General features: G+C 71.6%; 6 non-coding genes across 6 annotated transcripts; all 6 read right to left on the reverse strand.

Moving 5' to 3' along the window:
- LOC138430563 (5S ribosomal RNA) lies at positions 1-119 on the reverse strand. Its single transcript, XR_011253255.1, has one exon. It is a non-coding gene; the product is annotated as a 5S ribosomal RNA (ribosomal RNA).
- Positions 120-2,094: 1,975 nt separating this feature from the next.
- LOC138430565 (5S ribosomal RNA) lies at positions 2,095-2,213 on the reverse strand. Its single transcript, XR_011253256.1, has one exon. It is a non-coding gene; the product is annotated as a 5S ribosomal RNA (ribosomal RNA).
- A 1,959-nt stretch (positions 2,214-4,172) lies between these two features.
- LOC138430668 (5S ribosomal RNA) lies at positions 4,173-4,291 on the reverse strand. The gene has a single exon (XR_011253346.1). It is a non-coding gene; the product is annotated as a 5S ribosomal RNA (ribosomal RNA).
- A 1,957-nt stretch (positions 4,292-6,248) lies between these two features.
- On the reverse strand, positions 6,249-6,367 carry LOC138430566 (5S ribosomal RNA). Its single transcript, XR_011253257.1, has one exon. It is a non-coding gene; the product is annotated as a 5S ribosomal RNA (ribosomal RNA).
- Positions 6,368-8,323: 1,956 nt separating this feature from the next.
- Positions 8,324-8,442, reverse strand: LOC138430669 (5S ribosomal RNA). The gene has a single exon (XR_011253347.1). It is a non-coding gene; the product is annotated as a 5S ribosomal RNA (ribosomal RNA).
- A 1,962-nt stretch (positions 8,443-10,404) lies between these two features.
- On the reverse strand, positions 10,405-10,523 carry LOC138430567 (5S ribosomal RNA). Its single transcript, XR_011253258.1, has one exon. It is a non-coding gene; the product is annotated as a 5S ribosomal RNA (ribosomal RNA).
- Between the last annotated feature and the right edge of the window lie 1,794 nt (positions 10,524-12,317).

Genomic DNA, 12,317 nt, shown 5'->3' on the forward strand with positions numbered 1-12,317 from the left:
AGCCTACAGCACCCGGTATTCCCAGGCGGTCTCCCATCCAAGTACTAACCGGGCCCGACCCTGCTTAGCTTCCGAGATCAGACGAGATCGGGCGCGTTCAGGGTGGTATGGCCGTAGACGGAGGCGGCTGCCGCCAGGCGCCCTAAGAGCCCTGCGCTGCGCCTGCCTTTCGCTCTGACCTGCCGCCCGGGCCAGCCGGCGGCCGCAGCTCTCCAGCTCTCCACGGAGCGCGCGCTGCACTTGAGCTGCACCACCCGCGACCGGACTCCCGGCGGCCCGGTGGCCGGCACACGCCGCCCCGCGCCCCGCCCCCGCCCCCGTCCCCCCCCCCCCCCCCCCCCCCCCCCCCCCCCCCCCCCCCGGCCAACACACCGCCGGCCCGGCCCGGGGGACCACAGGGCTTCCGGGACCGGGAGCAGCCGGCCGGGTGTGCCCGCCGGTGGGTGTAGCGGGGAGGGTGGAGTGAGGGGCGCCGAGGTCGTGGCGCTCTCCCACCCTGGGACCCTCCAGGCACCACCCGGCTCGGGGGCCGCCGCCCCTCCCCCAGCCCCTCGCCCACCTCCCCAAGGCGTTCGCTGCCCAGGGCCTCGGGGCCCGCTGGGGCCCGCGGTCCTCTGAGCCTCCTGCGGGCCTAGGCGCAGCCCAGCCGTGGCCCTGAGCGCCCATCCTGCCCGGCACCTGCGCGGTGCCCAAACCCACCTGCAGCCACCAGCGCCGGCGACCAGAGCTCGTCAGCCCCGCCCCTTCGCCCTACCGAGGCCCCCCCCTTGCCCCCACGCCGCCCTCCAAGCACCGGACCTTGCTGAGGGTGCAGACGAGCGACGTGCAGCCACACGGACAGGCACACAGACACACTCGCAGGCACCCACGCCAAGTGAGACAGCCGGCCGGCGCAAGCTCGTCAGCCAGGGCCACGGCCAGAGCACCCACCCGTGAGAGGCCGGGGCCAGAGGAAGGGACGGCAGGCCGGGGGTCAGGAGAGACAGAGACGCAAAGAGATGAAGGTTCAGAGACAGGCTCCCAAGACGGCGAGAGGGCAGATGCAGATGCAGATGCAGATGCAGACAGACAGACAGACACGAGCGCGCAGGCACACCCAGGGAGGGAGAGCCAGAGAGACGGAGACACAGAGCGACCGACCCACAGCGAGACGGAAAGCGGGAGACGGACAGGGCACAGGGGACGGCATCCCATCCGAGACGGACACTCTGGCACAGACCGTCACACACCGCAGAGAGCGGCCCGTGCGCAAGGGAGGGGGCGTGAGCCTTGGGCCCGGCGAGCCCCGGCTGGACGCGGTGCCCTGGGGCTGGCAATCACCCGTGGGGACCCCAAGACTTCCTCGCAGCCGAGGTCTCAAAGGTCCCCTTCGGCTTGGCTCCCTGAGGCGAGACCCAGCCCCCGCCCCCAGGCCAGAGGGTGAGTGTGGGAGAGAGTGTGCGTGTGAGTGTGTCGGTGGGCGACGGTGGGGTCGGGTCGACTGGGGGGGCCGGGTGGATACCCACAGTGGAGGGGGGAGGGTGTGGCGGCCGGGGCTTTGGAAGCCTGTGCGGTCCTCTTGCTGTCTCTCTCTCTCCCTCTTTCTCCGTCTCCCTTACTTGTGGTTTCCGGCTCTTGACCTGTCTGGGCTGCGGGAGGTGTGCCTGTGTTTGGGGGGAGGGGGGCGGGCGTGAGGGTGTGTGTGTGTGTGTGTGTGTGTGTGTGTGTGTGTGTGTGTTGTGCGCCCGCGCCTGCGGGAGACCGCGAGGTTGCCTGCCAGGATGCGTCTGGGGGTGGGGCTGGGGCCCCGGCCCCTCCCAGAATTGCCTGAGGCCTGCCAAGGGAGCCCCAGACAGAGACCCCCGCGCCCCCGCCGCCGCCGTTCCTCTGGTTTCCTGGCCGCCGAAAGCCGAGGGGCTCGCGGGCCGCGCGGAGGCAACCCAGGTCTGCAGCGGGAGTCGGGGCCCCGACCAGCCAACCTGAGAGGGGCTGGAAGGCAGGCGGCGGCTCTGAGCGCGGTGGGGTGCCAGGGGCCAGCGGCTGGTGCGGCTTGCGGTGCGGCTGGGGCCGGGGGCTAAAGGAGAGGGGAGGCAGGGCAAAACAGAAACAACAAAAAGCCTACAGCACCCGGTATTCCCAGGCGGTCTCCCATCCAAGTACTAACCGGGCCCGACCCTGCTTAGCTTCCGAGATCAGACGAGATCGGGCGCGTTCAGGGTGGTATGGCCGTAGACGGAGGCGGCTGCCGCCAGGCGCCCTAAGAGCCCTGCGCTGCGCCTGCCTTTCGCTCTGACCTGCCGTCCGGGCCAGCCGGCGGCCGCAGCTCTCCAGCTCTCCACGGAGCGCGCGCTGCACTTGAGCTGCACCACCCGCGACCGGACTCCCGGCGGCCCGGTGGCCGGCACACGCCGCCCCGCGCCCCGCCCCCGCCCACGTCCCCGCCCCCCCCCCCCCCCCCCCGGCCAACACACCGCCGGCCCGGCCCGGGGGACCACAGGGCTTCCGGGACCGGGAGCAGCCGGCCGGGTGTGCCCGCCGGTGGGTGTAGCGGGGAGGGTGGAGTGAGGGGCGCCGAGGTCGTGGCGCTCTCCCACCCTGGGACCCTCCAGGCACCACCCGGCTCGGGGGCCGCCGCCCCTCCCCCAGCCCCTCGCCCACCTCCCCAAGGCGTTCGCTGCCCAGGGCCTCGGGGCCCGCTGGGGCCCGCGGTCCTCTGAGCCTCCTGCGGGCCTAGGCGCAGCCCAGCCGTGGCCCTGAGCGCCCATCCTGCCCGGCACCTGCGCGGTGCCCAAACCCACCTGCAGCCACCAGCGCCGGCGACCAGAGCTCGTCAGCCCCGCCCCTTCGCCCTACCGAGGCCCCCCCCTTGCCCCCACGCCGCCCTCCAAGCACCGGACCTTGCTGAGGGTGCAGACGAGCGACGTGCAGCCACACGGACAGGCACACAGACACACTCGCAGGCACCCACGCCAAGTGAGACAGCCGGCCGGCGCAAGCTCGTCAGCCAGGGCCACGGCCAGAGCACCCACCCGTGAGAGGCCGGGGCCAGAGGAAGGGACGGCAGGCCGGGGGTCAGGAGAGACAGAGACGCAAAGAGATGAAGGTTCAGAGACAGGCTCCCAAGACGGCGAGAGGGCAGATGCAGATGCAGATGCAGATGCAGACAGACAGACAGACACGAGCGCGCAGGCACACCCAGGGAGGGAGAGCCAGAGAGACGGAGACACAGAGCGACCGACCCACAGCGAGAAGGAAAGCGGGAGACGGACAGGGCACAGGGGACGGCATCCCATCCGAGACGGACACTCTGGCACAGACCGTCACACACCGCAGAGAGCGGCCCGCGCGCAAGGGAGGGGGCGTGAGCCTTGGGCCCGGCGAGCCCCGGCTGGACGCGGTGCCCTGGGGCTGGCAATCACCCGTGGGGACCCCAAGACTTCCTCGCAGCCGAGGTCTCAAAGGTCCCCTTCGGCTTGGCTCCCTGAGGCGAGACCCAGCCCCCGCCCCCAGGCCAGAGGGTGAGTGTGGGAGAGAGTGTGCGTGTGAGTGTGTCGGTGGGCGACGGTGGGGTCGGGTCGACTGGGGGGGCCGGGTGGATACCCACAGTGGAGGGGGGAGGGTGTGGCGGCCGGGGCTTTGGAAGCCTGTGCGGTCCTCTTGCTGTCTCTCTCTCTCCCTCTTTCTCCGTCTCCCTTACTTGTGGTTTCCGGCTCTTGACCTGTCTGGGCTGCGGGAGGTGTGCCTGTGTTTGGGGGGAGGGGGGCGGGCGTGAGGGTGTGTGTGTGTGTGTGTGTGTGTGTGTGTGTGTGTGTGTGTTGTGCGCCCGCGCCTGCGGGAGACCGCGAGGTTGCCTGCCAGGATGCGTCTGGGGGTGGGGCTGGGGCCCCGGCCCCGCCCAGAATTGCCTGAGGCCTGCCAAGGGAGCCCCAGACAGAGACCCCCGCGCCCCCGCCGCCGCCGTTCCTCTGGTTTCCTGGACGCCGAAAGCCGAGGGGCTCGCGGGCCGCGCGGAGGCAACCCAGGTCTGCAGCGGGAGTCGGGGCCCCGGCCAGCCAACCTGAGAGGGGCTGGAAGGCAGGCGGCGGCTCTGAGCGCGGTGGGGTGCCAGGGGCCAGCGGCTGGTGCGGCTTGCGGTGCGGCTGGGGCCGGGGGCTAAAGGAGAGGGGAGGCAGGGCAAAACAGAAACAACAAAAAGCCTACAGCACCCGGTATTCCCAGGCGGTCTCCCATCCAAGTACTAACCGGGCCCGACCCTGCTTAGCTTCCGAGATCAGACGAGATCGGGCGCATTCAGGGTGGTATGGCCGTAGACGGAGGCGGCTGCCGCCAGGCGCCCTAAGAGCCCTGCGCTGCGCCTGCCTTTCGCTCTGAACTGCCGCCCGGGCCAGCCGGCGGCCGCAGCTCTCCAGCTCTCCACGGAGCGCGCGCTGCACTTGAGCTGCACCACCCGCGACCGGACTCCCGGCGGCCCGGTGGCCGGCACACGCCGCCCCGCGCCCCGCCCCCCCCCCCCCCCCCCCCCCCCCCCCCCCCCCCCCCGGCCAACACACCGCCGGCCCGGCCCGGGGGACCACAGGGCTTCCGGGACCGGGAGCAGCCGGCCGGGTGTGCCCGCCGGTGGGTGTAGCGGGGAGGGTGGAGTGAGGGGCGCCGAGGTCGTGGCGCTCTCCCACCCTGGGACCCTCCAGGCACCACCCGGCTCGGGGGCCGCCGCCCCTCCCCCAGCCCCTCGCCCACCTCCCCAAGGCGTTCGCTGCCCAGGGCCTCGGGGCTCGCTGGGGCCCGCGGTCCTCTGAGCCTCCTGCGTGCCTAGGCGCAGCCCAGCCGTGGCCCTGAGCGCCCATCCTGCCCGGCACCTGCGCGGTGCCCAAACCCACCTGCAGCCACCAGCGCCGGCGACCAGAGCTCGTCAGCCCCGCCCCTTCGCCCTACCGAGGCCCCCCCCTTGCCCCCACGCCGCCCTCCAAGCACCGGACCTTGCTGAGGGTGCAGACGAGCGACGTGCAGCCACACGGACAGGCACACAGACACACTCGCAGGCACCCACGCCAAGTGAGACAGCCGGCCGGCGCAAGCTCGTCAGCCAGGGCCACGGCCAGAGCACCCCCCCGTGAGAGGCCGGGGCCAGAGGAAGGGACGGCAGGCCGGGGGTCAGGAGAGACAGAGACGCAAAGAGATGAAGGTTCAGAGACAGGCTCCCAAGACGGCGAGAGGGCAGATGCAGATGCAGATGCAGATGCAGACAGACAGACAGACACGAGCGCGCAGGCACACCCAGGGAGGGAGAGCCAGAGAGACGGAGACACAGAGCGACCGACCCACAGCGAGACGGAAAGCGGGAGACGGACAGGGCACAGGGGACGGCATCCCATCCGAGACGGACACTCTGGCACAGACCGTCACACACCGCAGAGAGCGGCCCGTGCGCAAGGGAGGGGGCGTGAGCCTTGGGCCCGGCGAGCCCCGGCTGGACGCGGTGCCCTGGGGCTGGCAATCACCCGTGGGGACCCCCAAGACTTCCTCGCAGCCGAGGTCTCAAAGGTCCCCTTCGGCTTGGCTCCCTGAGGCGAGACCCAGCCCCCGCCCCCAGGCCAGAGGGTGAGTGTGGGAGAGAGTGTGCGTGTGAGTGTGTCGGTGGGCGACGGTGGGGTCGGGTCGACTGGGGGGGCCGGGTGGATACCCACAGTGGAGGGGGGAGGGTGTGGCGGCCGGGGCTTTGGAAGCCTGTGCGGTCCTCTTGCTGTCTCTCTCTCTCCCTCTTTCTCCGTCTCCCTTACTTGTGGTTTCCGGCTCTTGACCTGTCTGGGCTGCGGGAGGTGTGCCTGTGTTTGGGGGGAGGGGGGCGGGCGTGAGGGTGTGTGTGTGTGTGTGTGTGTGTGTGTGTGTGTGTGTTGTGCGCCCGCGCCTGCGGGAGACCGCGAGGTTGCCTGCCAGGATGCGTCTGGGGGTGGGGCTGGGGCCCCGGCCCCGCCCAGAATTGCCTGAGGCCTGCCAAGGGAGCCCCAGACAGAGACCCCCGCGCCCCCGCCGCCGCCGTTCCTCTGGTTTCCTGGACGCCGAAAGCCGAGGGGCTCGCGGGCCGCGCGGAGGCAACCCAGGTCTGCAGCGGGAGTCGGGGCCCCGGCCAGCCAACCTGAGAGGGGCTGGAAGGCAGGCGGCGGCTCTGAGCGCGGTGGGGTGCCAGGGGCCAGCGGCTGGTGCGGCTTGCGGTGCGGCTGGGGCCGGGGGCTAAAGGAGAGGGGAGGCAGGGCAAAACAGAAACAACAAAAAGCCTACAGCACCCGGTATTCCCAGGCGGTCTCCCATCCAAGTACTAACCGGGCCCGACCCTGCTTAGCTTCCGAGATCAGACGAGATCGGGCGCGTTCAGGGTGGTATGGCCGTAGACGGAGGCGGCTGCCGCCAGGGGCCCTAAGAGCCCTGCGCTGCGCCTGCCTTTCGCTCTGACCTGCCGCCCGGGCCAGCCGGCGGCCGCAGCTCTCCAGCTCTCCACGGAGCGCGCGCTGCACTTGAGCTGCACCACCCGCGACCGGACTCCCGGCGGCCCGGTGGCCGGCACACGCCGCCCCGCGCCCCGCCCCCGCCCACGTCCCCGCCCCCCCCCGCCCCGGCCAACACACGGCCGGCCCGGCCCGGGGGACCACAGGGCTTCCGGGACCGGGAGCAGCCGGCCGGGTGTGCCCGCCGGTGGGTGTAGCGGGGAGGGTGGAGTGAGGGGCGCCGAGGTCGTGGCGCTCTCCCACCCTGGGACCCTCCAGGCACCACCCGGCTCGGGGGCCGCCGCCCCTCCCCCAGCCCCTCGCCCACCTCCCCAAGGCGTTCGCTGCCCAGGGCCTCGGGGCCCGCTGGGGCCCGCGGTCCTCTGAGCCTCCTGCGGGCCTAGGCGCAGCCCAGCCGTGGCCCTGAGCGCCCATCCTGCCCGGCACCTGCGCGGTGCCCAAACCCACCTGCAGCCACCAGCGCCGGCGACCAGAGCTCGTCAGCCCCGCCCCTTCGCCCTACCGAGGCCCCCCCCTTGCCCCCACGCCGCCCTCCAAGCACCGGACCTTGCTGAGGGTGCAGACGAGCGACGTGCAGCCACACGGACAGGCACACAGACACACTCGCAGGCACCCACGCCAAGTGAGACAGCCGGCCGGCGCAAGCTCGTCAGCCAGGGCCACGGCCAGAGCACCCACCCGTGAGAGGCCGGGGCCAGAGGAAGGGACGGCAGGCCGGGGGTCAGGAGAGACAGAGACGCAAAGAGATGAAGGTTCAGAGACAGGCTCCCAAGACGGCGAGAGGGCAGATGCAGATGCAGATGCAGATGCAGACAGACAGACAGACACGAGCGCGCAGGCACACCCAGGGAGGGAGAGCCAGAGAGACGGAGACACAGAGCGACCGACCCACAGCGAGAAGGAAAGCGGGAGACGGACAGGGCACAGGGGACGGCATCCCATCCGAGACGGACACTCTGGCACAGACCGTCACACACCGCAGAGAGCGGCCCGCGCGCAAGGGAGGGGGCGTGAGCCTTGGGCCCGGCGAGCCCCGGCTGGACGCGGTGCCCTGGGGCTGGCAATCACCCGTGGGGACCCCAAGACTTCCTCGCAGCCGAGGTCTCAAAGGTCCCCTTCGGCTTGGCTCCCTGAGGCGAGACCCAGCCCCCGCCCCCAGGCCAGAGGGTGAGTGTGGGAGAGAGTGTGCGTGTGAGTGTGTCGGTGGGCGACGGTGGGGTCGGGTCGACTGGGGGGGCCGGGTGGATACCCACAGTGGAGGGGGGAGGGTGTGGCGGCCGGGGCTTTGGAAGCCTGTGCGGTCCTCTTGCTGTCTCTCTCTCTCCCTCTTTCTCCGTCTCCCTTACTTGTGGTTTCCGGCTCTTGACCTGTCTGGGCTGCGGGAGGTGTGCCTGTGTTTGGGGGGAGGGGGGCGGGCGTGAGGGTGTGTGTGTGTGTGTGTGTGTGTGTGTGTGTGTGTGTGTGTGTTGTGCGCCCGCGCCTGCGGGAGACCGCGAGGTTGCCTGCCAGGATGCGTCTGGGGGTGGGGCTGGGGCCCCGGCCCCGCCCAGAATTGCCTGAGGCCTGCCAAGGGAGCCCCAGACAGAGACCCCCGCGCCCCCGCCGCCGCCGTTCCTCTGGTTTCCTGGCCGCCGAAAGCCGAGGGGCTCGCGGGCCGCGCGGAGGCAACCCAGGTCTGCAGCGGGAGTCGGGGCCCCGGCCAGCCAACCTGAGAGGGGCTGGAAGGCAGGCGGCGGCTCTGAGCGCGGTGGGGTGCCAGGGGCCAGCGGCTGGTGCGGCTTGCGGTGCGGCTGGGGCCGGGGGCTAAAGGAGAGGGGAGGCAGGGCAAAACAGAAACAACAAAAAGCCTACAGCACCCGGTATTCCCAGGCGGTCTCCCATCCAAGTACTAACCGGGCCCGACCCTGCTTAGCTTCCGAGATCAGACGAGATCGGGCGCATTCAGGGTGGTATGGCCGTAGACGGAGGCGGCTGCCGCCAGGGGCCCTAAGAGCCCTGCGCTGCGCCTGCCTTTCGCTCTGAACTGCCGCCCGGGCCAGCCGGCGGCCGCAGCTCTCCAGCTCTCCACGGAGCGCGCGCTGCACTTGAGCTGCACCACCCGCGACCGGACTCCCGGCGGCCCGGTGGCCGGCACACGCCGCCCCGCCCCCCGGCCCCGCCCACGTCCCCGCCCCCCCCCCCCCCCGGCCAACACACCGCCGGCCCGGCCCGGGGGACCACAGGGCTTCCGGGACCGGGAGCAGCCGGCCGGGTGTGCCCGCCGGTGGGTGTAGCGGGGAGGGTGGAGTGAGGGGCGCCGAGGTCGTGGCGCTCTCCCACCCTGGGACCCTCCAGGCACCACCCGGCTCGGGGGCCGCCGCCCCTCCCCCAGCCCCTCGCCCACCTCCCCAAGGCGTTCGCTGCCCAGGGCCTCGGGGCTCGCTGGGGCCCGCGGTCCTCTGAGCCTCCTGCGTGCCTAGGCGCAGCCCAGCCGTGGCCCTGAGCGCCCATCCTGCCCGGCACCTGCGCGGTGCCCAAACCCACCTGCAGCCACCAGCGCCGGCGACCAGAGCTCGTCAGCCCCACCCCTTCGCCCTACCGAGGCCCCCCCCTTGCCCCCACGCCGCCCTCCAAGCACCGGACCTTGCTGAGGGTGCAGACGAGCGACGTGCAGCCACACGGACAGGCACACAGACACACTCGCAGGCACCCACGCCAAGTGAGACAGCCGGCCGGCGCAAGCTCGTCAGCCAGGGCCACGGCCAGAGCACCCCCCCGTGAGAGGCCGGGGCCAGAGGAAGGGACGGCAGGCCGGGGGTCAGGAGAGACAGAGACGCAAAGAGATGAAGGTTCAGAGACAGGCTCCCAAGACGGCGAGAGGGCAGATGCTGATGCAGATGCAGATGCAGATGCAGACAGACAGACAGACACGAGCGCGCAGGCACACCCAGGGAGGGAGAGCCAGAGAGACGGAGACACAGAGCGACCGACCCACAGCGAGACGGAAAGCGGGAGACGGACAGGGCACAGGGGACGGCATCCCATCCGAGACGGACACTCTGGCACAGACCGTCACACACCGCAGAGAGCGGCCCGTGCGCAAGGGAGGGGGCGTGAGCCTTGGGCCCGGCGAGCCCCGGCTGGACGCGGTGCCCTGGGGCTGGCAATCACCCGTGGGGACCCCAAGACTTCCTCGCAGCCGAGGTCTCAAAGGTCCCCTTCGGCTTGGCTCCCTGAGGCGAGACCCAGCCCCCGCCCCCAGGCCAGAGGGTGAGTGTGGGAGAGAGTGTGCGTGTGAGTGTGTCGGTGGGCGACGGTGGTGGGGTCGGGTCGACTGGGGGGGCCGGGTGGATACCCACAGTGGAGGGGGGAGGGTGTGGCGGCCGGGGCTTTGGAAGCCTGTGCGGTCCTCTTGCTGTCTCTCTCTCTCCCTCTTTCTCCGTCTCCCTTACTTGTGGTTTCCGGCTCTTGACCTGTCTGGGCTGCGGGAGGTGTGCCTGTGTTTGGGGGGAGGGGGGCGGGCGTGAGGGTGTGTGTGTGTGTGTGTGTGTGTGTGTGTGTGTGTGTGTTGTGCGCCCGCGCCTTCGGGAGACCGCGAGGTTGCCTGCCAGGATGCGTCTGGGGGTGGGGCTGGGGCCCCGGCCCCGCCCAGAATTGCCTGAGGCCTGCCAAGGGAGCCCCAGACAGAGACCCCCGCGCCCCCGCCGCCGCCGTTCCTCTGGTTTCCTGGACGCCGAAAGCCGAGGGGCTCGCGGGCCGCGCGGAGGCAACCCAGGTCTGCAGCGGGAGTCGGGGCCCCGGCCAGCCAACCTGAGAGGGGCTGGAAGGCAGGCGGCGGCTCTGAGCGCGGTGGGGTGCCAGGGGCCAGCGGCTGGTGCGGCTTGCGGTGCGGCTGGGGCCGGGGGCTAAAGGAGAGGGGAGGCAGGGCAAAACAGAAACAACAAAAAGCCTACAGCACCCGGTATTCCCAGGCGGTCTCCCATCCAAGTACTAACCGGGCCCGACCCTGCTTAGCTTCCGAGATCAGACGAGATCGGGCGCGTTCAGGGTGGTATGGCCGTAGACGGAGGCGGCTGCCGCCAGGCGCCCTAAGAGCCCTGCGCTGCGCCTGCCTTTCGCTCTGACCTGCCGCCCGGGCCAGCCGGCGGCCGCAGCTCTCCAGCTCTCCACGGAGCGCGCGCTGCACTTGAGCTGCACCACCCGCGACCGGACTCCCGGCGGCCCGGTGGCCGGCACACGCCGCCCCCCGCCCCGCCCCCCCCCCCCCCCCCGCCCCCCCCCCCCCCCCCCCCCCCCCCCCGGCCAACACACCGCCGGCCCGGCCCGGGGGACCACAGGGCTTCCGGGACCGGGAGCAGCCGGCCGGGTGTGCCCGCCGGTGGGTGTAGCGGGGAGGGTGGAGTGAGGGGCGCCGAGGTCGTGGCGCTCTCCCACCCTGGGACCCTCCAGGCACCACCCGGCTCGGGGGCCGCCGCCCCTCCCCCAGCCCCTCGCCCACCTCCCCAAGGCGTTCGCTGCCCAGGGCCTCGGGGCCCGCTGGGGCCCGCGGTCCTCTGAGCCTCCTGCGGGCCTAGGCGCAGCCCAGCCGTGGCCCTGAGCGCCCATCCTGCCCGGCACCTGCGCGGTGCCCAAACCCACCTGCAGCCACCAGCGCCGGCGACCAGAGCTCGTCAGCCCCGCCCCTTCGCCCTACCGAGGCCCCCCCCTTGCCCCCACGCCGCCCTCCAAGCACCGGACCTTGCTGAGGGTGCAGACGAGCGACGTGCAGCCACACGGACAGGCACACAGACACACTCGCAGGCACCCACGCCAAGTGAGACAGCCGGCCGGCGCAAGCTCGTCAGCCAGGGCCACGGCCAGAGCACCCACCCGTGAGAGGCCGGGGCCAGAGGAAGGGACGGCAGGCCGGGGGTCAGGAGAGACAGAGACGCAAAGAGATGAAGGTTCAGAGACAGGCTCCCAAGACGGCGAGAGGGCAGATGCAGATGCAGATGCAGATGCAGACAGACAGACAGACACGAGCGCGCAGGCACACCCAGGGAGGGAGAGCCAGAGAGACGGAGACACAGAGCGACCGACCCACAGCGAGACGGAAAGCGGGAGACGGACAGGGCACAGGGGACGGCATCCCATCCGAGACGGACACTCTGGCACAGACCGTCACACACCGCAGAGAGCGGCCCGTGCGCAAGGGAGGGGGCGTGAGCCTTGGGCCCGGCGAGCCCCGGCTGGACGCGGTGCCCTGGGGCTGGCAATCACCCGTGGGGACCCCAAGACTTCCTCGCAGCCGAGGTCTCAAAGGTCCCCTTCGGCTTGGCTCCCTGAGGCGAGACCCAGCCCCCGCCCCCAGGCCAGAGGGTGAGTGTGGGAGAGAGTGTGCGTGTGAGTGTGTCGGTGGGCGACGGTGGGGTCGGGTCGACTGGGGGGGCCGGGTGGATACCCACAGTGGAGGGGGGAGGGTGTGGCGGCCGGGGCTTTGGAAGCCTGTGCGGTCCTCTTGCTGTCTCTCTCTCTCCCTCTTTCTCCGTCTCCCTTACTTGTGGTTTCCGGCTCTTGACCTGTCTGGGCTGCGGGAGGTGTGCCTGTGTTTGGGGGGAGGGGGGCGGGCGTGAGGGTGTGTGTGTGTGTGTGTGTGTGTGTGTGTGTGTGTGTGTTGTGCGCCCGCGCCTGCGGGAGACCGCGAGGTTGCCTGCCAGGATGCGTCTGGGGGTGGGGCTGGGGCCCCGGCCCCTCCCAGAATTGCCTGAGGCCTGCCAAGGGAGCCCCAGACAGAGACCCCCGCGCCCCCGCCGCCGCCGTTCCTCTGGTTTCCTGGCCGCCGAAAGCCGAGGGGCTCGCGGGCCGCGCGGAGGCAACCCA

The sequence above is a fragment of the Ovis canadensis genome, chromosome 25 (assembly GCF_042477335.2).
Source record: "Ovis canadensis isolate MfBH-ARS-UI-01 breed Bighorn chromosome 25, ARS-UI_OviCan_v2, whole genome shotgun sequence".
Lineage (NCBI taxonomy): Eukaryota > Metazoa > Chordata > Mammalia > Artiodactyla > Bovidae > Ovis > Ovis canadensis.